The following is a 19713-nucleotide window of genomic DNA, read 5'->3' as shown; positions in this document are numbered from 1 at the left end:
CAGATGGCTTTCAAATATGGTCTCATTATAACAACTAAAGTGGTTTAATCAAAAGGGTTCAGGTATTCTTTAGCATGTGAGAGGAATTTGAATTCTTATGCAATCTCAAAATGAAGTTCTCACAACTTCCGTTTTCATTTTCTCTTATTTTTTTTGACACTCTGTCCTCTGAAGGATGTATAAATCTGGCTTTCCTTGCAAAACAAGAGTAGAGGAATATCCAGGATTTGATTTTCTTCACAAAAAGGGATTGGTCTGCATACTGTCTTAAGGAGGGAGCCCGGCTAGCTCAGTCGGTTAGAGCATGAGACTCTTAATCTCAGGGTCGTGGGTTCGAGCCCCACGTTGGGCGAAAACGAGTAATTTTTGCCTGAATATTGCATTGACTCTCATAATATGGAGATGAATCTTGCATTAGACCTGCAATAACTCCCAAAAATTGTCCAGGAATGGATTTCCTTCATAAAAAATGATTAGTCTGCATACCATCTTGAAGTGGGAGCCCGGCTAGCTCAGTCGGTAGAGCATGAGACTCCTAATCTCAGGGTCGTGGGTTCGAGCCCCACGTTGGGCGAAAATGAGTAATTTTTGCTGGACTCTCATAATCTTGTGATTATTCTTGCATTAGACATGCAATAACTATCAAAAATGGTATCTCCCTTGGTTTCTCATTGGTGGGAAATTTAACTTCAAGATTAGGTAGGGTATGAGTCTAGATGAACACACCACAATATCACTCATATTCGAGTAGTAAACAGGCCAACCTAAACTGTAAAACATCCCATAAGTGGAGGTAAGGCATAAGTTAGGAGTGAACTGAACACTGTTATGGGCAATTGGACTTCAAATAAAGTGTGGAAGGCAGTGAGGTTACTTTTTTCATGTTATGCAGATTAATCACACAGGGGAATTAGCTCAAATGGTAGGGCGCTCGCTTAGCATGCGAGAGGTAGCGGGATCGATGCCCGCATTCTCCATTATAAAATTTGCATACATTTTATTTTTAACTTGTCATTGCCAAGGTCATTGCAGAGTAAGAACAGACAAATCACAGATGGCTTTCAAATATGGTCTCATTATAACAACTAAAGTGGTTTAATCAAAAGGGTTCAGGTATTCTTTAGCATGTGAGAGGAATTTGAATTCTTATGCAATCTCAAAATGAAGTTCTCACAACTTCCATTTTCATTTTCTCTTATTTTTTTTGACACTCTGTCCTCTGAAGGATGTATAAATCTGGCTTTCCTTGCAAAACAAGAGTAGAGGAATATCCAGGATTTGGTTTTCTTCACAAAAAGGGATTGGTCTGTATACTGTCTTAAGGAGGGAGCCCGGCTAGCTCAGTCGGTAGAGCATGAGACTCTTAATCTCAGGGTCGTGGGTTCGAGCCCCACGTTGGGCGAAAACGAGTAATTTTTGCCTGAATATTGCATTGACTCTCATAATATGGAGATTAATCTTGCATTAGACCTGCAATAACTCCCAAAAATTGTCCAGGAATGGATTTCCTTCATAAAAAATAATTTGTCTGCATACCATCTTGAAGTGGGAGCCCGGCTAGCTCAGTCGGTAGAGCATGAGACTCTTAATCTCAGGGTCGTGGGTTCGAGCCCCATGTTGGGCGAAAATGAGTAATTTTTGCTGGATTATTGCATTGACTCTCATAATATGGAGATTAATCTTGCATTAGACCTGCAATAACTCCCAAAAATTGTCCAGGAATGGATTTCCTTCATAAAAAATAATTTGTCTGCATACCATCTTGAAGTGGGAGCCCGGCTAGCTCAGTCGGTAGAGCATGAGACTCTTAATCTCAGGGTCGTGGGTTCGAGCCCCACGTTGGGCGAAAATGAGTAATTTTTGCTGGATTATTGCATTGACTCTCATAATCTGGTGAATATTCTTGCATTAGACATGCAATAACTATCAAAAATGGTATCTCCCTTGGTTTCTCATTGGTGGGAAATTTAACTTCAAGATTAGGTAGGGTATGAGTCTAGATGAACACACCACAATATCACTCACATTCGAGTAGTAAACAGGCCAACCTGAACTGTAAAACATCCCATAAGTGGAGGTAAGGCATAAGTTAGGAGTGAACTGAACACTGTTATGGGCAATTGGACTTCAAATAAAGTGTGGAAGGCAGTGAGGTTACTTTTTCATGTTATGCAGATTAAACACACAGGGGAATTAGCTCAAATGGTAGAGCGCTCGCTTAGCATGCGAGAGGTAGCGGGATCGATACCCGCATTCTCCATTATAAAATTTGCATACATTTTATTTTTAACTTGTCATTGCCAAGGTCATTGCAGAGTAAGAACAGAAAAATCACAGATGGCTTTCAAATATAGTCTCATTATAACAACTAAAGTGGTTTAATCAAAAGGGTTCAGGTATTCTTTAGCATGTGAGAGGAATTTGAATTCTTATGCAATCTCAAAATGAAGTTCTCACAACTTCCATTTTCATTTTCTCTTATTTTTTTGACACTCTGTCCTCTGAAGAATGTATAAATCTGGCTTTCCTTGCAAAACAAGAGTAGAGGAATATCCAGGATTTGATTTTCTTCACAAAAAGGGATTGGTCTGCATAGTGTCTTAAGGAGGGAGCCCGGCTAGCTCAGTCGGTAGAGCATGAGACTCTTAATCTCAAGGTCGTGGGTTCGAGCCCCACGTTGGGCGAAAACGAGTAAGTTTTGCCTGAATATTGCATTGACTCTCATAATATGGAGATTAATCTTGCATTAGACCTGCAATAACTCCCAAAAATTGTCCAGGAATGGATTTCCTTCATAAAAAATGATTAGTCTGCATACCATCTTGAAGTGGGAGCCCGGCTAGCTCAGTCGGTAGAGCATGAGACTCTTAATCTCAGGGTCGTGGGTTCGAGCCCCACGTTGGGCGAAAATGAGTAATTTTTGCCTGAATATTGCATTGACTCTCATAATATGGAGATTAATCTTGCATTAGACATGCAATAACTCCCAAAAATTGTCCAGGAATGGATTTCCTTCATAAAAAATGATTAGTCTGCATACCATCTTGAAGTGGGATCCCGGCTAGCTCAGTCGGTAGAGCATGAGACTCTTAATCTCAGGGTCGTGGGTTCGAGCCCCACGTTGGGCGAAAATGAGTAATTTTTGCTGGACTCTCATAATCTGGTGATTATTCTTGCATTAGACATGCAATAACTATCAAAAATGGTATCTCCCTTGGTTTCTCATTGGTGGGAAATTTAACTTCAAGATTAGGTAGGGTATGAGTCTAGATGAACACACCACAATATCACTCATATTCGAGTAGTAAACAGGCCAACCTGAACTGTAAAACATCCCATAAGTGGAGGTAAGGCATAAGTTAGGAGTGAACTGAACACTGTTATGGGCAATTGGACTTCAAATAAAGTGTGGAAGGCAGTAAGGTTACTTTTTTCATCTTATGCAGATTAAACACACAGGGGAATTAGCGCAAATGGTAGAGCGCTCGCTTAGCATGCGAGAGGTAGCGGGATCGATGCCCGCATTCTCCATTATAAAATTTGCATACATTTTATTTTTAACATGTCATTGCCAAGGTCATTGCAGAGTAAGAACAGAAAAATCACAGATGGCTTTCAAATATGGTCTCATTATAACAACTAAAGTGGTTTAATCAAAAGGGTTCAGGTATTCTTTAGCATGTGAGAGGAATTTGAATTCTTATGCAATCTCAAAATGAAGTTCTCACAACTTCCATTTTCATTTTCTCTTATTTTTTTTGACACTCTGTCCTCTGAAGGATGTATAAATCTGGCTTTCCTTGCAAAACAAGAGTAGAGGAATATCCAGGATTTGATTTTCTTCACAAAAAGGGATTGGTCTGCATACTGTCTTAAGGAGGGAGCCCGGCTAGCTCAGTTGGTAGAGCATGAGACTCTTAATCTCAGGGTCGTGGGTTCGAGCCCCACGTTGGGCGAAAACGAGTAATTTTTGCCTGAATATTGCATTGACTCTCATAATATGGAGATTAATCTTGCATTAGACCTGCAATAACTCCCAGAAATTGTCCAGGAATGGATTTCCTTCATAAAAAATGATCAGTCTGCATACCATCTTGCAGTGGGAGCCCGGCTAGCTCAGTCGGTAGAGCATGAGACTCTTAATCTCAGGGTCGTGGGTTCGAGCCCCACGTTGGGCGAAAATGAGTAATTTTTGCTGGACTCTCATAATCTGGTGATTATTCTTGCATTAGACATGCAATAACTATCAAAAATGGTATCTCCCTTGGTTTCTCATTGGTGGGAAATTTAACTTCAAGATTAGGTAGGGTATGAGTCTAGATGAACACACCACAATATCACTCATATTCGAGTAGTAAACAGGCCAACCTGAACTGTAAAACATCCCATAAGTGGAGGTAAGGCATAAGTTAGGAGTGAACTGAACACTGTTATGGGCAATTGGACTTCAAATAAAGTGTGGAAGGCAGTGAGGTTACTTTTTTCATGTTATGCAGATTAAACACACAGGGGAATTAGCTCAAATGGTAGAGTGCTCGCTTAGCATGCGAGAGGTAGCGGGATTGATGCCCTCATTCTGCATTATAAAATTTGCATACATTTTATTTTTAACTTGTCATTGCCAAGTTCATTGCAGAGTAAGAACAGAAAAATCACAGATGGCTTTCAAATATGGTCTCATTATAACAACTAAAGTGGTTTAATCAAAAGGGTTCAGGTATTCTTTAGCATGTGAGAGGAATTTGAATTCTTATGCAATCTCAAAATGAAGTTCTCACAACTTCCGTTTTCATTTTCTCTTATTTTTTTTGACACTCTGTCCTCTGAAGGATGTATAAATCTGGCTTTCCTTGCAAAACAAGAGTAGAGGAATATCCAGGATTTGATTTTCTTCACAAAAAGGGATTGGTCTGCATACTGTCTTAAGGAGGGAGCCCGGCTAGCTCAGTCGGTTAGAGCATGAGACTCTTAATCTCAGGGTCGTGGGTTCGAGCCCCACGTTGGGCGAAAACGAGTAATTTTTGCCTGAATATTGCATTGACTCTCATAATATGGAGATGAATCTTGCATTAGACCTGCAATAACTCCCAAAAATTGTCCAGGAATGGATTTCCTTCATAAAAAATGATTAGTCTGCATACCATCTTGAAGTGGGAGCCCGGCTAGCTCAGTCGGTAGAGCATGAGACTCCTAATCTCAGGGTCGTGGGTTCGAGCCCCACGTTGGGCGAAAATGAGTAATTTTTGCTGGACTCTCATAATCTTGTGATTATTCTTGCATTAGACATGCAATAACTATCAAAAATGGTATCTCCCTTGGTTTCTCATTGGTGGGAAATTTAACTTCAAGATTAGGTAGGGTATGAGTCTAGATGAACACACCACAATATCACTCATATTCGAGTAGTAAACAGGCCAACCTAAACTGTAAAACATCCCATAAGTGGAGGTAAGGCATAAGTTAGGAGTGAACTGAACACTGTTATGGGCAATTGGACTTCAAATAAAGTGTGGAAGGCAGTGAGGTTACTTTTTTCATGTTATGCAGATTAATCACACAGGGGAATTAGCTCAAATGGTAGGGCGCTCGCTTAGCATGCGAGAGGTAGCGGGATCGATGCCCGCATTCTCCATTATAAAATTTGCATACATTTTATTTTTAACTTGTCATTGCCAAGGTCATTGCAGAGTAAGAACAGACAAATCACAGATGGCTTTCAAATATGGTCTCATTATAACAACTAAAGTGGTTTAATCAAAAGGGTTCAGGTATTCTTTAGCATGTGAGAGGAATTTGAATTCTTATGCAATCTCAAAATGAAGTTCTCACAACTTCCATTTTCATTTTCTCTTATTTTTTTTGACACTCTGTCCTCTGAAGGATGTATAAATCTGGCTTTCCTTGCAAAACAAGAGTAGAGGAATATCCAGGATTTGGTTTTCTTCACAAAAAGGGATTGGTCTGTATACTGTCTTAAGGAGGGAGCCCGGCTAGCTCAGTCGGTAGAGCATGAGACTCTTAATCTCAGGGTCGTGGGTTCGAGCCCCACGTTGGGCGAAAACGAGTAATTTTTGCCTGAATATTGCATTGACTCTCATAATATGGAGATTAATCTTGCATTAGACCTGCAATAACTCCCAAAAATTGTCCAGGAATGGATTTCCTTCATAAAAAATAATTTGTCTGCATACCATCTTGAAGTGGGAGCCCGGCTAGCTCAGTCGGTAGAGCATGAGACTCTTAATCTCAGGGTCGTGGGTTCGAGCCCCATGTTGGGCGAAAATGAGTAATTTTTGCTGGATTATTGCATTGACTCTCATAATCTGGTGAATATTCTTGCATTAGACATGCAATAACTATCAAAAATGGTATCTCCCTTGGTTTCTCATTGGTGGGAAATTTAACTTCAAGATTAGGTAGGGTATGAGTCTAGATGAACACACCACAATATCACTCACATTCGAGTAGTAAACAGGCCAACCTGAACTGTAAAACATCCCATAAGTGGAGGTAAGGCATAAGTTAGGAGTGAACTGAACACTGTTATGGGCAATTGGACTTCAAATAAAGTGTGGAAGGCAGTGAGGTTACTTTTTCATGTTATGCAGATTAAACACACAGGGGAATTAGCTCAAATGGTAGAGCGCTCGCTTAGCATGCGAGAGGTAGCGGGATTGATACCCGCATTCTCCATTATAAAATTTGCATACATTTTATTTTTAACTTGTCATTGCCAAGGTCATTGCAGAGTAAGAACAGAAAAATCACAGATGGCTTTCAAATATAGTCTCATTATAACAACTAAAGTGGTTTAATCAAAAGGGTTCAGGTATTCTTTAGCATGTGAGAGGAATTTGAATTCTTATGCAATCTCAAAATGAAGTTCTCACAACTTCCATTTTCATTTTCTCTTATTTTTTTGACACTCTGTCCTCTGAAGAATGTATAAATCTGGCTTTCCTTGCAAAACAAGAGTAGAGGAATATCCAGGATTTGATTTTCTTCACAAAAAGGGATTGGTCTGCATAGTGTCTTAAGGAGGGAGCCCGGCTAGCTCAGTCGGTAGAGCATGAGACTCTTAATCTCAAGGTCGTGCGTTCGAGCCCCACGTTGGGCGAAAACGAGTAAGTTTTGCCTGAATATTGCATTGACTCTCATAATATGGAGATTAATCTTGCATTAGACCTGCAATAACTCCCAAAAATTGTCCAGGAATGGATTTCCTTCATAAAAAATGATTAGTCTGCATACCATCTTGAAGTGGGAGCCCGGCTAGCTCAGTCGGTAGAGCATGAGACTCTTAATCTCAGGGTCGTGGGTTCGAGCCCCACGTTGGGCGAAAATGAGTAATTTTTGCCTGAATATTGCATTGACTCTCATAATATGGAGATTAATCTTGCATTAGACATGCAATAACTCCCAAAAATTGTCCAGGAATGGATTTCCTTCATAAAAAATGATTAGTCTGCATACCATCTTGAAGTGGGATCCCGGCTAGCTCAGTCGGTAGAGCATGAGACTCTTAATCTCAGGGTCGTGGGTTCGAGCCCCACGTTGGGCGAAAATGAGTAATTTTTGCTGGACTCTCATAATCTGGTGATTATTCTTGCATTAGACATGCAATAACTATCAAAAATGGTATCTCCCTTGGTTTCTCATTGGTGGGAAATTTAACTTCAAGATTAGGTAGGGTATGAGTCTAGATGAACACACCACAATATCACTCATATTCGAGTAGTAAACAGGCCAACCTGAACTGTAAAACATCCCATAAGTGGAGGTAAGGCATAAGTTAGGAGTGAACTGAACACTGTTATGGGCAATTGGACTTCAAATAAAGTGTGGAAGGCAGTAAGGTTACTTTTTTCATGTTATGCAGATTAAACACACAGGGGAATTAGCTCAAATGGTAGAGCGCTCGCTTAGCATGCGAGAGGTAGCGGGATCGATGCCTGCATTCTCCATTATAAAATTTGCATACATTTTATTTTTAACTTGTCATTGCCAAGGTCATTGCAGAGTAAGAACAGAAAAATCACAGATGGCTTTCAAATAAGGTCTCATTATAACAACTAAAGTGGTTTAATCAAAAGGGTTCAGGTATTCTTTAGCATGTGAGAGGAATTTGAATTCTTATGCAATCTCAAAATGAAGTTCTCACAACTTCCATTTTCATTTTCTCTTATTTTTTGTGACACTCTGTCCTCTGAAGGATGTATAAATCTGGCTTTCCTTGCAAAACAAGAGTAGAGGAATATCCAGGATTTGATTTTCTTCACAAAAAGGGATTGGTCTGCATACTGTCTTAAGGAGGGAGCCCGGCTAGCTCAGTTGGTAGAGCATGAGACTCTTAATCTCAGGGTCGTGGGTTCGAGCCCCACGTTGAGCGAAAACGAGTAATTTTTGCCTGAATATTGCATTGACTCTCATAATATGGAGATTAATCTTGCATTAGACCTGCAATAACTCCCAGAAATTGTCCAGGAATGGATTTCCTTCATAAAAAATGATCAGTCTGCATACCATCTTGCAGTGGGAGCCCGGCTAGCTCAGTCGGTAGAGCATGAGACTCTTAATCTCAGGGTCGTGGGTTCGAGCCCCACGTTGGGCGAAAATGAGTAATTTTTGCTGGACTCTCATAATCTGGTGATTATTCTTGCATTAGACATGCAATAACTATCAAAAATGGTATCTCCCTTGGTTTCTCATTGGTGGGAAATTTAACTTCAAGATTAGGTAGGGTATGAGTCTAGATGAACACACCACAATATCACTCATATTCGAGTAGTAAACAGGCCAACCTGAACTGTAAAACATCCCATAAGTGGAGGTAAGGCATAAGTTAGGAGTGAACTGAACACTGTTATGGGCAATTGGACTTCAAATAAAGTGTGGAAGGCAGTGAGGTTACTTTTTTCATGTTATGCAGATTAAACACACAGGGGAATTAGCTCAAATGGTAGAGCGCTCGCTTAGCATGTGAGAGGTAGCGGGATCGATGCCTGCATTCTCCATTATAAAATTTGCATACATTTTATTTTTAACTTGTCATTGCCAAGGTCATTGCAGAGTAAGAACAGACAAATCACAGATGGCTTTCAAATATGGTCTCATTATAACAACTAAAGTGGTTTAATCAAAAGGGTTCAGGTATTCTTTAGCATGTGAGAGGAATTTGAATTCTTATGCAATCTCAAAATGAAGTTCTCACAACTTCCATTTTCATTTTCTCTTATTTTTTTGACACTCTGTCCTCTGAAGGATGTATAAATCTGGCTTTCCTTGCAAAACAAGAGTAGAGGAATATCCAGGATTTGGTTTTCTTCACAAAAAGGGATTGGTCTGTATACTGTCTTAAGGAGGGAGCCCGGCTAGCTCAGTCGGTAGAGCATGAGACTCTTAATCTCAGGGTCGTTGGTTCGAGCCCCACGTTGGGTGAAAAAGCGTAATTTTTGCCTGAATATTCCATTGACTCTCATAATATGGAGATTAATCTTGCATTAGACCTGCAATAACTCCCAAAAATTGTCCAGGAATGGATTTCCTTCATAAAAAATAATTTGTCTGCATACCATCTTGAAGTGGGAGCCCGGCTAGCTCAGTCGGTAGAGCATGAGACTCTTAATCTCAGGGTCGTGGGTTCGAGCCCCACGTTGGGTGAAAATGAGTAATTTTTGCTGGATTATTGCATTGACTCTCATAATCTGGTGAATATTCTTGCATTAGACATGCAATAACTATCAGAAATGGTATCTCCTTTGGTTTCTCATTGGTGGGAAATTTAACTTCAAGATTAGCTAGGGTATGAGTCTAGATCAGAGGTCTTCAATCTGTGGGGCGCGACCCCCAGGGGGGTCGCGGAGTCCTTGGAAGGGGGTCGCCGATTCTGCCAGAGCACACAGTTCCTGGCGGCTGATCGAAGGCCTCACCGAGGTGTGAAAAACATCAAAGCCTCATTAACATGTAAAAGGTCTTCTAAAGACCTGTCAAGTACTCGGGTGTGGCTGTGTGTGTGTGTGTCCCTGAAGCTGTTTCTGGGGGAGGAGGAGAGGTGGGGGGCGGGGGGAGGCGGAGGGGGGCTGGGGGAGCAGCCTGTAGTGTAGCCCTTTGTGGTCAATGCATATTGCGCGCCTGGAGCTGTGAGTCCAATGACACGTCCCCCGCCCCCAACAGGGAGGCACAGAGATGCCCTCCCATGATCGGGAAAGAAGGAAGAAGAGCAGAGAGATACTGACCCCCCCCCCCCCCCCATGAGAGAGGCACAGAAAAGGTGGGTGGATGAATGATGGGTGGATGGATGGATGTAAGGATGAAGGATGGAAGGATGTGTGAAAAAGTGGGTGGATGAATGATGAATGGATGGATGAAAGGGTGGATGGAAGGATGAAAGGATGGATGGATGAAAGGGTGGATGGATGGAAGGATGGATGGATGTATGGATGGATAAAAGGTTGCATGCATGGATGGATGAATGATGCATGGGTGGATGTGTGAAAAGGTGGGGGGATGAATGATGGGTGGATGGATGGATGAAAGGGTGGGTGGATGGATGTATGGATGAAAGGGTGGATGGATGAAGGATGGATGTATGGATGGGAGGATGAAAGGGTGGATGGATGGATGGATGGATGGATGGATGGATGGATAAAAGGTTGCATGGATGAATGATGGATGGATAAAAGGTTGCATGGATGAATGGTGGATGGATGTGTGAAAAGATGGGTGGATGAATGATGGGTGGATGGATGGAAGGGTGGAGGGGTAAAGGATGGATGTATGGATGGAAAGATGAAAGTGTGGATGGATGGATGGATGGATGGATGGATGGATGGATGGATGTGTGAAAGTGTGGGTGAATGAATGATGGATGGATGTGATGAGGCCTAACAGGCGCATTTATGGTTGTCAAAAGATGATGATGAGGAGTACCAGTTTCTAGAAACTTTTGTCGGAAGGGGGTCCTTACCCCTAAAAAGGTTTTACAAGGGGGTCTCGGCATCAAAAAGTTTGAAGACCTCTGGTCTAGATGAACACACCGCAATATCACTCATATTCGAGTAGTAAACAGGCCAACCTGAACTGTAAAACATCCCATAAGTGGAGGTAAGGCATAAGTTAGGAGTGAACTTAACAGTGTTATGGGCAATTGGACTTCAAATAAAGTGTGGAAGGCAGTAAGGTTACTTTTTTCATGTTATGCAGATTAATCACACAGGGGAATTAGCTCAAATGGTAGAGCGCTCGCTTAGCATGCGAGAGGTAGCGGGATCGATGCCCGCATTCTCCATTATAAAATTTGCATACATTTTATTTTTAACTTGTCATTGCCAAGGTCATTGCAGAGTAAGAACAGAAAAATCACAGATGGCTTTCAAATATGGTCTCATTATAACAACTAAAGTGGTTTAATCAAAAGGGTTCAGGTATTCTTTAGCATGTGAGAGGAATTTGAATTCTTATGCAATCTCAAAATGAAGTTCTCACAACTTCCGTTTTCATTTTCTCTTTTTTTTTTTGACACTCTGTCCTCTGAAGGATGTATAAATCTGGCTTTCCTTGCAAAACAAGAGTAGAGGAATATCCAGGATTTGATTTTCTTCACAAAAAGGGATTGGTCTGCATACTGTCTTAAGGAGGGAGCCCGGCTAGCTCAGTCGGTAGAGCATGAGACTCTTAATCTCAGGGTCGTGGGTTCGAGCCCCACGTTGGGCGAAAACGAGTAAGTTTTGCCTGAATATTGCATTGACTCTCATAATATGGAGATTAATCTTGCATTAGACCTGCAATAACTCCCAAAAATTGTCCAGGAATGGATTTCCTTCATAAAAAATGATTAGTCCGCATACCATCTTGAAGTGGAAGCCCGGCTAGCTCAGTCGGTAGAGCATGAGACTCTTAATCTCAGGGTCGTGGGTTCGAGCCCCACGTTGGGCGAAAATGAGTAATTTTTGCTGGATTATTGCATTGACTCTCATAATCTGGTGAATATTCTTGCATTAGACATGCAATAACTATCAGAAATGGTATCTCCTTTGGTTTCTCATTGGTGGGAAATTTAACTTCAAGATTAGCTAGGGTATGAGTCTAGATGAACACACCGCAATATCACTCATATTCGAGTAGTAAACAGGCCAACCTGAACTGTAAAACATCCCATAAGTGGAGGTAAGGCATAAGTTAGGAGTGAACTTAACAGTGTTATGGGCAATTGGACTTCAAATAAAGTGTGGAAGGCAGTAAGGTTACTTTTTTCATGTTATGCAGATTAATCACACAGGGGAATTAGCTCAAATGGTAGAGCGCTCGCTTAGCATGCGAGAGGTAGCGGGATCGATGCCCGCATTCTCCATTATAAAATTTGCATACATTTTATTTTTAACTTGTCATTGCCAAGGTCATTGCAGAGTAAGAACAGAAAAATCACAGATGGCTTTCAAATATGGTCTCATTATAACAACTAAAGTGGTTTAATCAAAAGGGTTCAGGTATTCTTTAGCATGTGAGAGGAATTTGAATTCTTATGCAATCTCAAAATGAAGTTCTCACAACTTCCGTTTTCATTTTCTCTTTTTTTTTTGACACTCTGTCCTCTGAAGGATGTATAAATCTGGCTTTCCTTGCAAAACAAGAGTAGAGGAATATCCAGGATTTGATTTTCTTCACAAAAAGGGATTGGTCTGCATACTGTCTTAAGGAGGGAGCCCGGCTAGCTCAGTCGGTAGAGCATGAGACTCTTAATCTCAGGGTCGTGGGTTCGAGCCCCACGTTGGGCGAAAACGAGTAAGTTTTGCCTGAATATTGCATTGACTCTCATAATATGGAGATTAATCTTGCATTAGACCTGCAATAACTCCCAAAAATTGTCCAGGAATGGATTTCCTTCATAAAAAATGATTAGTCCGCATACCATCTTGAAGTGGAAGCCCGGCTAGCTCAGTCGGTAGAGCATGAGACTCTTAATCTCAGGGTCGTGGGTTCGAGCCCCACGTTGGGCGAAAATGAGTAATTTTTGCCTGAATATTGCATTGACTCTCATAATATGGAGATTAATCTTGCATTAGACATGCAATAACTCCCAAAAATTGTCCAGGAATGGATTTCCTTCATAAAAAATGATTAGTCTGCATACCATCTTGAAGTGGGATCCCGGCTAGCTCAGTCGGTAGAGCATGAGACTCTTAATCTCAGGGTCGTGGGTTCGAGCCCCACGTTGGGCGAAAATGAGTAATTTTTGCTGGACTCTCATAATCTGGTGATTATTCTTGCATTAGACATGCAATAACTATCAAAAATGGTATCTCCCTTGGTTTCTCATTGGTGGGAAATTTAACTTCAAGATTAGGTAGGGTATGAGTCTAGATGAACACACCACAATATCACTCATATTCGAGTAGTAAACAGGCCAACCTGAACTGTAAAACATCCCATAAGTGGAGGTAAGGCATAAGTTAGGAGTGAACTGAACACTGTTATGGGCAATTGGACTTCAAATAAAGTGTGGAAGGCAGTGAGGTTACTTTTTTCATGTTATGCAGATTAAACACACAGGGGAATTAGCTCAAATGGTAGAGCGCTCGCTTAGCATGTGAGAGGTAGCGGGATCGATGCCTGCATTCTCCATTATAAAATTTGCATACATTTTATTTTTAACTTGTCATTGCCAAGGTCATTGCAGAGTAAGAACAGACAAATCACAGATGGCTTTCAAATATGGTCTCATTATAACAACTAAAGTGGTTTAATCAAAAGGGTTCAGGTATTCTTTAGCATGTGAGAGGAATTTGAATTCTTATGCAATCTCAAAATGAAGTTCTCACAACTTCCATTTTCATTTTCTCTTATTTTTTTGACACTCTGTCCTCTGAAGGATGTATAAATCTGGCTTTCCTTGCAAAACAAGAGTAGAGGAATATCCAGGATTTGGTTTTCTTCACAAAAAGGGATTGGTCTGTATACTGTCTTAAGGAGGGAGCCCGGCTAGCTCAGTCGGTAGAGCATGAGACTCTTAATCTCAGGGTCGTTGGTTCGAGCCCCACGTTGGGTGAAAAAGAGTAATTTTTGCCTGAATATTCCATTGACTCTCATAATATGGAGATTAATCTTGCATTAGACCTGCAATAACTCCCAAAAATTGTCCAGGAATGGATTTCCTTCATATAAAATAATTTGTCTGCATACCATCTTGAAGTGGGAGCCCGGCTAGCTCAGTCGGTAGAGCATGAGACTCTTAATCTCAGGGTCGTGGGTTCGAGCCCCACGTTGGGTGAAAATGAGTAATTTTTGCTGGATTATTGCATTGACTCTCATAATCTGGTGAATATTCTTGCATTAGACATGCAATAACTATCAGAAATGGTATCTCCTTTGGTTTCTCATTGGTGGGAAATTTAACTTCAAGATTAGCTAGGGTATGAGTCTAGATCAGAGGTCTTCAATCTGTGGGGCGCGACCCCCAGGGGGGTCGCGGAGTCCTTGGAAGGGGGTCGCCGATTCTGCCAGAGCACACAGTTCCTGGCGGCTGATCGAAGGCCTCACCGAGGTGTGAAAAACATCAAAGCCTCATTAACATGTAAAAGGTCTTCTAAAGACCTGTCAAGTACTCGGGTGTGGCTGTGTGTGTGTGTGTGTCCCTGAAGCTGTTTCTGGGGGAGGAGGAGAGGTGGGGGGCGGGGGGAGGCGGAGGGGGGCTGGGGGAGCAGCCTGTAGTGTAGCCCTTTGTGGTCAATGCATATTGCGCGCCTGGAGCTGTGAGTCCAATGACACGTCCCCCGCCCCCAACAGGGAGGCACAGAGATGCCCTCCCATGATCGGGAAAGAAGGAAGAAGAGCAGAGAGATACTGACCCCCCCCCCCCCCATGAGAGAGGCACAGAAAAGGTGGGTGGATGAATGATGGGTGGATGGATGGATGTAAGGATGAAGGATGGAAGGATGTGTGAAAAAGTGGGTGGATGAATGATGAATGGATGGATGAAAGGGTGGATGGAAGGATGAAAGGATGGATGGATGAAAGGGTGGATGGATGGAAGGATGGATGGATGTATGGATGGATAAAAGGTTGCATGCATGGATGGATGAATGATGCATGGGTGGATGTGTGAAAAGGTGGGGGGATGAATGATGGGTGGATGGATGGATGAAAGGGTGGGTGGATGGATGTATGGATGAAAGGGTGGATGGATGAAGGATGGATGTATGGATGGGAGGATGAAAGGGTGGATGGATGGATGGATGGATGGATGGATGGATGGATAAAAGGTTGCATGGATGAATGATGGATGGATAAAAGGTTGCATGGATGAATGGTGGATGGATGTGTGAAAAGATGGGTGGATGAATGATGGGTGGATGGATGGAAGGGTGGAGGGGTAAAGGATGGATGTATGGATGGAAAGATGAAAGTGTGGATGGATGGATGGATGGATGGATGGATGGATGGATGTGTGAAAGTGTGGGTGAATGAATGATGGATGGATGTGATGAGGCCTAACAGGCGCATTTATGGTTGTCAAAAGATGATGATGAGGAGTACCAGTTTCTAGAAACTTTTGTCGGAAGGGGGTCCTTACCCCTAAAAAGGTTTTACAAGGGGGTCTCGGCATCAAAAAGTTTGAAGACCTCTGGTCTAGATGAACACACCGCAATATCACTCATATTCGAGTAGTAAACAGGCCAACCTGAACTGTAAAACATCCCATAAGTGGAGGTAAGGCATAAGTTAGGAGTGAACTTAACAGTGTTATGGGCAATTGGACTTCAAATAAAGTGTGGAAGGCAGTAAGGTTACTTTTTTCATGTTATGCAGATTAATCACACAGGGGAATTAGCTCAAATGGTAGAGCGCTCGCTTAGCATGCGAGAGGTAGCGGGATCGATGCCCGCATTCTCCATTATATAATTTGCATACATTTTATTTTTAACTTGTCATTGCCAAGGTCATTGCAGAGTAAGAACAGAAAAATCACAGATGGCTTTCAAATATGGTCTCATTATAACAACTAAAGTGGTTTAATCAAAAGGGTTCAGGTATTCTTTAGCATGTGAGAGGAATTTGAATTCTTATGCAATCTCAAAATGAAGTTCTCACAACTTCCGTTTTCATTTTCTCTTTTTTTTTTTGACACTCTGTCCTCTGAAGGATGTATAAATCTGGCTTTCCTTGCAAAACAAGAGTAGAGGAATATCCAGGATTTGATTTTCTTCACAAAAAGGGATTGGTCTGCATACTGTCTTAAGGAGGGAGCCCGGCTAGCTCAGTCGGTAGAGCATGAGACTCTTAATCTCAGGGTCGTGGGTTCGAGCCCCACGTTGGGCGAAAACGAGTAAGTTTTGCCTGAATATTGCATTGACTCTCATAATATGGAGATTAATCTTGCATTAGACCTGCAATAACTCCCAAAAATTGTCCAGGAATGGATTTCCTTCATAAAAAATGATTAGTCCGCATACCATCTTGAAGTGGAAGCCCGGCTAGCTCAGTCGGTAGAGCATGAGACTCTTAATCTCAGGGTCGTGGGTTCGAGCCCCACGTTGGGCGAAAATGAGTAATTTTTGCTGGATTATTGCATTGACTCTCATAATCTGGTGAATATTCTTGCATTAGACATGCAATAACTATCAGAAATGGTATCTCCTTTGGTTTCTCATTGGTGGGAAATTTAACTTCAAGATTAGCTAGGGTATGAGTCTAGATGAACACACCGCAATATCACTCATATTCGAGTAGTAAACAGGCCAACCTGAACTGTAAAACATCCCATAAGTGGAGGTAAGGCATAAGTTAGGAGTGAACTTAACAGTGTTATGGGCAATTGGACTTCAAATAAAGTGTGGAAGGCAGTAAGGTTACTTTTTTCATGTTATGCAGATTAATCACACAGGGGAATTAGCTCAAATGGTAGAGCGCTCGCTTAGCATGCGAGAGGTAGCGGGATCGATGCCCGCATTCTCCATTATAAAATTTGCATACATTTTATTTTTAACTTGTCATTGCCAAGGTCATTGCAGAGTAAGAACAGAAAAATCACAGATGGCTTTCAAATATGGTCTCATTATAACAACTAAAGTGGTTTAATCAAAAGGGTTCAGGTATTCTTTAGCATGTGAGAGGAATTTGAATTCTTATGCAATCTCAAAATGAAGTTCTCACAACTTCCGTTTTCATTTTCTCTTTTTTTTTTGACACTCTGTCCTCTGAAGGATGTATAAATCTGGCTTTCCTTGCAAAACAAGAGTAGAGGAATATCCAGGATTTGATTTTCTTCACAAAAAGGGATTGGTCTGCATACTGTCTTAAGGAGGGAGCCCGGCTAGCTCAGTCGGTAGAGCATGAGACTCTTAATCTCAGGGTCGTGGGTTCGAGCCCCACGTTGGGCGAAAACGAGTAAGTTTTGCCTGAATATTGCATTGACTCTCATAATATGGAGATTAATCTTGCATTAGACCTGCAATAACTCCCAAAAATTGTCCAGGAATGGATTTCCTTCATAAAAAATGATTAGTCCGCATACCATCTTGAAGTGGAAGCCCGGCTAGCTCAGTCGGTAGAGCATGAGACTCTTAATCTCAGGGTCGTGGGTTCGAGCCCCACGTTGGGCGAAAATGAGTAATTTTTGCCTGAATATTGCATTGACTCTCATAATATGGAGATTAATCTTGCATTAGACATGCAATAACTCCCAAAAATTGTCCAGGAATGGATTTCCTTCATAAAAAATGATTAGTCTGCATACCATCTTGAAGTGGGATCCCGGCTAGCTCAGTCGGTAGAGCATGAGACTCTTAATCTCAGGGTCGTGGGTTCGAGCCCCACGTTGGGCGAAAATGAGTAATTTTTGCTGGACTCTCATAATCTGGTGATTATTCTTGCATTAGACATGCAATAACTATCAAAAATGGTATCTCCCTTGGTTTCTCATTGGTGGGAAATTTAACTTCAAGATTAGGTAGGGTATGAGTCTAGATGAACACACCACAATATCACTCATATTCGAGTAGTAAACAGGCCAACCTGAACTGTAAAACATCCCATAAGTGGAGGTAAGGCATAAGTTAGGAGTGAACTGAACACTGTTATGGGCAATTGGACTTCAAATAAAGTGTGGAAGGCAGTAAGGTTACTTTTTTCATGTTATGCAGATTAAACACACAGGGGAATTAGCTCAAATGGTAGAGCGCTCGCTTAGCATGCGAGAGGTAGCTGGATCGATGCCCGCATTCTCCATTATAAAATTTGCATACATTTTATTTTTAACTTGTCATTGCCAAGGTCATTGCAGAGTAAGAACAGAAAAATCACAGATGGCTTTCAAATATGGTCTCATTATAACAACTAAAGTGGTTTAATCAAAAGGGTTCAGGTATTCTTTAGCATGTGAGAGGAATTTGAATTCTTATGCAATCTCAAAATGAAGTTCTCACAACTTCCATTTTCATTTTCTCTTATTTTTGTGACACTCTGTCCTCTGAAGGATGTATAAATCTGGCTTTCCTTGCAAAACAAGAGTAGAGGAATATCCAGGATTTGATTTTCTTCACAAAAAGGGATTGGTCTGCATACTGTCTTAAGGAGGGAGCCCGGCTAGCTCAGTTGGTAGAGCATGAGACTCTTAATCTCAGGGTCGTGGGTTCGAGCCCCACGTTGGGCGAAAACGAGTAATTTTTGCCTGAATATTGCATTGACTCTCATAATATGGAGATTAATCTTGCATTAGACCTGCAATAACTCCCAGAAATTGTCCAGGAATGGATTTCCTTCATAAAAAATGATCAGTCTGCATACCATCTTGCAGTGGGAGCCCGGCTAGCTCAGTCGGTAGAGCATGAGACTCTTAATCTCAGGGTCGTGGGTTCGAGCCCCACGTTGGGCGAAAATGAGTAATTTTTGCTGGACTCTCATAATCTGGTGATTATTCTTGCATTAGACATGCAATAACTATCAAAAATGGTATCTCCCTTGGTTTCTCATTGGTGGGAAATTTAACTTCAAGATTAGGTAGGGTATGAGTCTAGATGAACACACCACAATATCACTCATATTCGAGTAGTAAACAGGCCAACCTGAACTGTAAAACATCCCATAAGTGGAGGTAAGGCATAAGTTAGGAGTGAACTGAACACTGTTATGGGCAATTGGACTTCAAATAAAGTGTGGAAGGCAGTGAGGTTACTTTTTTCATGTTATGCAGATTAAACACACAGGGGAATTAGCTCAAATGGTAGAGTGCTCGCTTAGCATGCGAGAGGTAGCGGGATTGATGCCCTCATTCTCCATTATAAAATTTGCATACATTTTATTTTTAACTTGTCATTGCCAAGTTCATTGCAGAGTAAGAACAGAAAAATCACAGATGGCTTTCAAATATGGTCTCATTATAACAACTAAAGTGGTTTAATCAAAAGGGTTCAGGTATTCTTTAGCATGTGAGAGGAATTTGAATTCTTATGCAATCTCAAAATGAAGTTCTCACAACTTCCGTTTTCATTTTCTCTTATTTTTTTTGACACTCTGTCCTCTGAAGGATGTATAAATCTGGCTTTCCTTGCAAAACAAGAGTAGAGGAATATCCAGGATTTGATTTTCTTCACAAAAAGGGATTGGTCTGCATACTGTCTTAAGGAGGGAGCCCGGCTAGCTCAGTCGGTTAGAGCATGAGACTCTTAATCTCAGGGTCGTGGGTTCGAGCCCCACGTTGGGCGAAAACGAGTAATTTTT

General features: G+C 41.4%; 26 non-coding genes across 26 annotated transcripts; all 26 read left to right on the top strand.

Moving 5' to 3' along the window:
• The first annotated feature begins 501 nt into the window (after positions 1–501).
• On the top strand, positions 502–574 carry TRNAR-CCU (transfer RNA arginine (anticodon CCU)). The gene has a single exon. It is a non-coding gene; the product is annotated as a tRNA-Arg (tRNA).
• A 755-nt stretch (positions 575–1329) lies between these two features.
• Positions 1330–1402, top strand: TRNAK-CUU (transfer RNA lysine (anticodon CUU)). The gene has a single exon. It is a non-coding gene; the product is annotated as a tRNA-Lys (tRNA).
• Positions 1403–1773: 371 nt separating this feature from the next.
• TRNAK-CUU (transfer RNA lysine (anticodon CUU)) lies at positions 1774–1846 on the top strand. The gene has a single exon. It is a non-coding gene; the product is annotated as a tRNA-Lys (tRNA).
• A 341-nt stretch (positions 1847–2187) lies between these two features.
• TRNAA-AGC (transfer RNA alanine (anticodon AGC)) lies at positions 2188–2260 on the top strand. Its single transcript has one exon. It is a non-coding gene; the product is annotated as a tRNA-Ala (tRNA).
• A 351-nt stretch (positions 2261–2611) lies between these two features.
• Positions 2612–2684, top strand: TRNAK-CUU (transfer RNA lysine (anticodon CUU)). The gene has a single exon. It is a non-coding gene; the product is annotated as a tRNA-Lys (tRNA).
• Positions 2685–2833: 149 nt separating this feature from the next.
• Positions 2834–2906, top strand: TRNAK-CUU (transfer RNA lysine (anticodon CUU)). Its single transcript has one exon. It is a non-coding gene; the product is annotated as a tRNA-Lys (tRNA).
• Positions 2907–3883: 977 nt separating this feature from the next.
• TRNAK-CUU (transfer RNA lysine (anticodon CUU)) lies at positions 3884–3956 on the top strand. Its single transcript has one exon. It is a non-coding gene; the product is annotated as a tRNA-Lys (tRNA).
• A 149-nt stretch (positions 3957–4105) lies between these two features.
• On the top strand, positions 4106–4178 carry TRNAK-CUU (transfer RNA lysine (anticodon CUU)). The gene has a single exon. It is a non-coding gene; the product is annotated as a tRNA-Lys (tRNA).
• Positions 4179–5156: 978 nt separating this feature from the next.
• Positions 5157–5229, top strand: TRNAR-CCU (transfer RNA arginine (anticodon CCU)). Its single transcript has one exon. It is a non-coding gene; the product is annotated as a tRNA-Arg (tRNA).
• A 755-nt stretch (positions 5230–5984) lies between these two features.
• Positions 5985–6057, top strand: TRNAK-CUU (transfer RNA lysine (anticodon CUU)). Its single transcript has one exon. It is a non-coding gene; the product is annotated as a tRNA-Lys (tRNA).
• A 1209-nt stretch (positions 6058–7266) lies between these two features.
• On the top strand, positions 7267–7339 carry TRNAK-CUU (transfer RNA lysine (anticodon CUU)). Its single transcript has one exon. It is a non-coding gene; the product is annotated as a tRNA-Lys (tRNA).
• A 1199-nt stretch (positions 7340–8538) lies between these two features.
• Positions 8539–8611, top strand: TRNAK-CUU (transfer RNA lysine (anticodon CUU)). Its single transcript has one exon. It is a non-coding gene; the product is annotated as a tRNA-Lys (tRNA).
• Positions 8612–11214: 2603 nt separating this feature from the next.
• On the top strand, positions 11215–11287 carry TRNAA-AGC (transfer RNA alanine (anticodon AGC)). Its single transcript has one exon. It is a non-coding gene; the product is annotated as a tRNA-Ala (tRNA).
• Positions 11288–11639: 352 nt separating this feature from the next.
• On the top strand, positions 11640–11712 carry TRNAK-CUU (transfer RNA lysine (anticodon CUU)). Its single transcript has one exon. It is a non-coding gene; the product is annotated as a tRNA-Lys (tRNA).
• Positions 11713–11861: 149 nt separating this feature from the next.
• TRNAK-CUU (transfer RNA lysine (anticodon CUU)) lies at positions 11862–11934 on the top strand. The gene has a single exon. It is a non-coding gene; the product is annotated as a tRNA-Lys (tRNA).
• Positions 11935–12276: 342 nt separating this feature from the next.
• Positions 12277–12349, top strand: TRNAA-AGC (transfer RNA alanine (anticodon AGC)). Its single transcript has one exon. It is a non-coding gene; the product is annotated as a tRNA-Ala (tRNA).
• A 351-nt stretch (positions 12350–12700) lies between these two features.
• Positions 12701–12773, top strand: TRNAK-CUU (transfer RNA lysine (anticodon CUU)). Its single transcript has one exon. It is a non-coding gene; the product is annotated as a tRNA-Lys (tRNA).
• A 149-nt stretch (positions 12774–12922) lies between these two features.
• Positions 12923–12995, top strand: TRNAK-CUU (transfer RNA lysine (anticodon CUU)). Its single transcript has one exon. It is a non-coding gene; the product is annotated as a tRNA-Lys (tRNA).
• A 2821-nt stretch (positions 12996–15816) lies between these two features.
• TRNAA-AGC (transfer RNA alanine (anticodon AGC)) lies at positions 15817–15889 on the top strand. The gene has a single exon. It is a non-coding gene; the product is annotated as a tRNA-Ala (tRNA).
• A 352-nt stretch (positions 15890–16241) lies between these two features.
• Positions 16242–16314, top strand: TRNAK-CUU (transfer RNA lysine (anticodon CUU)). The gene has a single exon. It is a non-coding gene; the product is annotated as a tRNA-Lys (tRNA).
• A 149-nt stretch (positions 16315–16463) lies between these two features.
• TRNAK-CUU (transfer RNA lysine (anticodon CUU)) lies at positions 16464–16536 on the top strand. The gene has a single exon. It is a non-coding gene; the product is annotated as a tRNA-Lys (tRNA).
• A 342-nt stretch (positions 16537–16878) lies between these two features.
• On the top strand, positions 16879–16951 carry TRNAA-AGC (transfer RNA alanine (anticodon AGC)). Its single transcript has one exon. It is a non-coding gene; the product is annotated as a tRNA-Ala (tRNA).
• A 351-nt stretch (positions 16952–17302) lies between these two features.
• On the top strand, positions 17303–17375 carry TRNAK-CUU (transfer RNA lysine (anticodon CUU)). Its single transcript has one exon. It is a non-coding gene; the product is annotated as a tRNA-Lys (tRNA).
• Positions 17376–17524: 149 nt separating this feature from the next.
• On the top strand, positions 17525–17597 carry TRNAK-CUU (transfer RNA lysine (anticodon CUU)). Its single transcript has one exon. It is a non-coding gene; the product is annotated as a tRNA-Lys (tRNA).
• A 976-nt stretch (positions 17598–18573) lies between these two features.
• Positions 18574–18646, top strand: TRNAK-CUU (transfer RNA lysine (anticodon CUU)). Its single transcript has one exon. It is a non-coding gene; the product is annotated as a tRNA-Lys (tRNA).
• A 149-nt stretch (positions 18647–18795) lies between these two features.
• On the top strand, positions 18796–18868 carry TRNAK-CUU (transfer RNA lysine (anticodon CUU)). Its single transcript has one exon. It is a non-coding gene; the product is annotated as a tRNA-Lys (tRNA).
• Positions 18869–19713: the final 845 nt, after the last annotated feature.

Source organism: Lissotriton vulgaris, chromosome 1_1 (genome assembly GCF_964263255.1).
Source record: "Lissotriton vulgaris chromosome 1_1, aLisVul1.2, whole genome shotgun sequence".
In the NCBI taxonomy this organism is placed as follows: domain Eukaryota; kingdom Metazoa; phylum Chordata; class Amphibia; order Caudata; family Salamandridae; genus Lissotriton; species Lissotriton vulgaris.
The sequence above is the reverse complement of the archived record's forward strand: the minus strand, read 5'-3'. Positions and strand labels throughout refer to the sequence as shown.